Source organism: Procambarus clarkii, chromosome 29 (assembly GCF_040958095.1).
Source record: "Procambarus clarkii isolate CNS0578487 chromosome 29, FALCON_Pclarkii_2.0, whole genome shotgun sequence".
NCBI lineage: Eukaryota > Metazoa > Arthropoda > Malacostraca > Decapoda > Cambaridae > Procambarus > Procambarus clarkii.
The window spans coordinates 16,030,514-16,035,016 of NC_091178.1; the positions used below are offsets into that span (position 1 = coordinate 16,030,514).

The 4,503-nt window shown below is 39.8% G+C and overlaps 1 protein-coding gene across 2 annotated transcripts in view; it reads left to right on the forward strand.

Moving 5' to 3' along the window:
- The first annotated feature begins 1,039 nt into the window (after positions 1-1,039).
- LOC123765100 (uncharacterized) overlaps positions 1,040-4,503 on the forward strand; it is a 270,886-nt gene continuing 267,422 nt past the window's right edge. For both annotated transcript variants that reach the window (XM_069333542.1, XM_045753554.2), the window contains exons 1-2: positions 1,040-1,117; positions 1,576-1,761. The gene's annotated coding sequence lies outside the window, so the exon portion shown is untranslated. The remainder of the gene's footprint in view (positions 1,118-1,575; positions 1,762-4,503) is intronic.

Sequence of the window (4,503 nt, forward strand, 5' to 3'; positions counted from 1 at the left end):
ATTAAAATTATGTTTTTTCATGTTGTATGTTCAGCACCAACATTGTAATGAGTAAATATATCATATTTATTCATTACTAACGTATTGCCAGGAAGTTTTCTGAAGCGTGTGTAGTATGTGGTAGTTTTTGGTAATTAGACGGACCGGGTACCACCGGTACCTGGCAGGTGCCACCGGTACCTGGGCACCGTATACTGAAGCAAGTGCTGGCGTACTCCGTACGTGGTGCGCGTAAAGTTCTTGTTTACCTTTGTACTAATTACCGGGAGAAAACCTTGTGGGTTTAAAGGTGTCGGCTGGAGAGTCAACACTGTGGAGCGTGCCCGCACGTGTGTGTGTGTGTGTGTGTGTGTGTGTGTGTGTGTGTGTGTGTGTGTGTGTGTGTGTGTGTGTGTGTGTGTGTGTGTGTGTGTTGGGGGAGAGACGATCTACTTTTTGCAAGCGAAAACCATGCTTTGAGCCTAGGTTCCTACGATTAGAGAGAGAGAGAGAGAGAGAGAGAGAGAGAGAGAGAGAGAGAGAGAGAGAGAGAGAGAGAGAGAGAGAGAGAGAGAGAGAGAGAGAGAGAGAGAGAGGGAGAGAGTGAGAGAGAGAGAGAGAGAGAGAGAGAGTAGGGGCGGGCGAGAAATCGATAAATTTGTTTATTTAATAAAAATCGGTGTCCAAATATTTTTTGAAAGTAAAGTATCTAAGTAGAGCATTTGTTTTATATAAAAAAATCACCTGTAGATGATTTTTGTTATGTAAAACAAAGACTTTAAAGGGTCTGTGTAATAAATAAATATATATAATTTGTAAATTTACCCACTTACAGCTCAGATACTAACAAAGTGTAGTGTTGTGAGTAAATAGTGTAGTGGTGGTGGAGGGAGGAGTTGGGAGGGGTGTAGTGGAGGGAAGGTTGGGAGGGTTGTAGTGGAGGGATGGTTGGGAGGGGTGTAGTGGAGGGAAGGTTGGGAGGAGTTTGGTAGAGGGAGGGTGGAGGCGGGGTGTGGTAGAGGGGGTCGGGAGGGGGCGCGCGGGGACACACAACCCAGGGCACATGAGCTCAGTAGTCGCGGTGAACGAGCGAGGCACAGTCAGAGCCTCCAGCCACACCGCTACCACCACTCGCCAGGTGCTCCTCCACACACGCCTCCCCTGCACGCCCACAACACTCACATGCTCTCTACACGCCTCTTCCAACCCCTTAATCCTCCCCAACCCACGCTAATCTTGACGAAACACCGCAGCTTTGAGCTCATGTAACAGAATTCGCTGATGTAAACAGTGTCATTGGCCCAGCGTGCAAGAATGCACTCGGCCAATGCACAAGTCGTTTCATCTGCAGCACGCGTCACTGAGCAACATCATTCTCTTATCACACATTTCTCTCTGAATGACATGACTCCAAAGGCACAATGATGAATAATATACCTCGTGAGACATTACAGTGAACACATTAACTCTGCACCCGGCTCCAAGTTTTGTTTGAGACGAGTGATGGTGCGGCTCCTCCGGTATGCGCGGTCACTGGATTATCACCGCGGGTTTTGTGTGAATGTTTATGTCATCTGCGTAGTGCTTTCTTCTCAGGCTGTGGTGGTGAAGCAGAATTATGAAGACCGGAGAACTGCCAGGATAATCAAAGTGCATCATGTTAAAGTAACTTGTGTGCTAAATTAACGTTCCCTCCATCTAATGGGAAAGAGAAACGCTTTTGTCTAGTGATAGTGAGGTTAGAATGTGATCAACTTTGTTGCTCTTCTCGCTGTTTGTAAGGTAAGGAAGCAATGCTCTTTTGTTTTAACGTTGAGTGCTTGTTAGGGTTGTTGGAACGACCCGATATACAGCTTCACGTCCCTGTGAAGACTTGTATCTGCTGGTGTATAAATGGATTTATTTTACAATTTTATGTTTTATTCTAGTTCTCGTTTCATATAGTATATGAAATAGGGATATATATAAATATATCCATTTCATAATATTAATGTGTATTTCATAATATTAATGTGCATTCCAAATTATTAATGTGGAAAATATATGCACATTTGATTAATGTGCATATATAGTATTTTCTTGCTCTCGGGATTAAGAAGAGCAATCAAGTTGCCGAAATTTATGGTAAAGAAACTAGTAATTATTGAAGGGTTTATTTTTTACGACGTTTCGTTCGTCTTTGGAACATCTTCAGGTAAGCAAAGAATACACAAGGTATTTAATATATATGCTGTATATATATATATATATATATATATATATATATATATATATATATATATATATATATATATATATATATATATATATAATGTGTGTGTGTGTGTAAATCACGAAAATTAACACGTGATGAAAATTGTGACAGTGTCAGACCACGGAGGAAGAATTGAAACAGGAATTTCCTAAAGTACTTTCGTATGTTAATAATACATCTTCAGAAGGAATCAATTCCTTCTGAAGATGAATTATTAAAATACGAAAGTACTTAAGGAAACTCGTGTTTCGATTATTCCTCCGTGGTCTGACACTGTCATATATATGTATATATATTAGAGATATACATATATACATCATAAAGAAATCACAATGGGGGTGATGTATCAATGAGACAATTATTTTGAAGCAATGGGGTGACTGAACCGGAGTTACCCCCATTGCCTCAAAAAATTATTTTCTCATATATAATCAGTTTTGTTTTTACCAGTTAACAAAAGCACCGAGGAGAAGAACGTATATTGTACGCTCACTTTTCATTAAACAATTCAATGTAACACAGTAAGTGCAAAAGTGTAAATTGTCAGTTGAAAATGTACTGTATTAATATCTGCATTGCCCCCAGCAGAGCTTTGTCGCTACGATTACATGACGCAGTAATGGGAAATAGTAAGCGGAGTCCCTGTTCATTATGGACATTTTCAAGTATGAAATTTTGCGAAGAATTGTACATTAAAAACAACAGTTAGATTATTAGATGATGAATTGTTTTATTAGCAATGGAAAGCTGTGCAGACCGGACGTAACAGTACCTGTTTGCTTTATTATTAAGTCATAATGATCTTGTGAATAAAGTTGCATAGTTATTACATAGTATTATTAGTTTTAGTTGCATAGTTAATTGCATATTACATAGATGTCCTTGAATGATTAGATGACATGTACAGTAGTTGAATGGTGAAACTTCACCCCCCTCCTCCCGTGGACATTATAGTGTCATTCATTATCTTTCTAGCAAAAACACTAAACTAGAAATAACTAATTGTTTTCCCTACTCACAACTAGGTTTGTTGCATTGCTATGTCTTATCTGTCAAGTAAAATAATGTATGGTTGCAGATGCAGCTTGAAACTCGTCAATTCAGAAGTTACCGTTCCATCGTCATAGTCTTGCCACTTGTTAACAGTGAACTGGCATACATGTCCACACAGTTCTACGGCTGATGTGGTCTCGTAGCGGCACCAGATGTTTTTTTTATCAAATTGAGTACGCAACAACGTTTTCTTTATCAAATTGAGTACGCAACAACGTTTTTTTTATCAAATTGAGTACGCAACAACGTTTTTTTTATCAAATTGAGTACGCAACAACGTTTTCTTTATCAAATTGAGTACGCAACAACGTTTCTTTATCAAATTGAGTACGCAACAACGTATCTTTATCAAATTGAGTACGCAACAACGTTTTCTTTATCAAATTGAGTACGCAACAACGTTTTCTTTATCAAATTGAGTACGCAACAACTTTTTTTATCAAACTGATCCGTAAATATTGTTGTAATTTTTAAATAATGAAGGGGGGGGGGGGGTTTCGGGAATACCATACTATCCAAGTTCATTATTGCATATGATTTATTATCATACTATCCAAGTTTATTATTACGTTAATGGTTCCAAATCTCAGTGTTTAATTAGTGTTTAATGTGCCTAAGGGCCTTGTTGAGGTCCAAATCTAACTAAAGTTAGATTTGGTTTATCCAGTTATGTTGGGTTAGTAGCAAAACGCACTAATTGTGTATTGTTACATCTTTAAGGTACTGTACGTTAATATTCCCAGCCTCCTATTTTAATGTCTGGGTATAATAATAATATACAGTTATATTGACCAGACCACACACTAGAATTTGAAGGGACGACGACGTTTCGGTCCGTCCTGGACCATTCTCAAGTCGATTGTGTGTGTGGTCTGGTCAACATACTTCAGCCACGTTATTGTGACTCATCGCCTGCATACAGTTATAACCTGAGGAAAAATCTATTTGGAACAAAGGTTCACATGCAAATTGACCAAAAGACAATTAAGAAAATTCAATAGGCCTGGCCAAGCCTTGACAAGTATCAGCCGGTCGGCCGAGCGGACAGCACACTAGACTTGTGGTCCCGGGTTCGATCCCGGGCGCCGGCGAGAAACAATGGGCAGAGTTTCTTTCACCCTATGCTCCTGTTACCTAGCACTAAAATAGGTACCTGGGTGTTAGTCAGCTGTCACGGGCTGCTTCCTGGGGGTGGAGGCCTGGTCGAGGACCGGGCC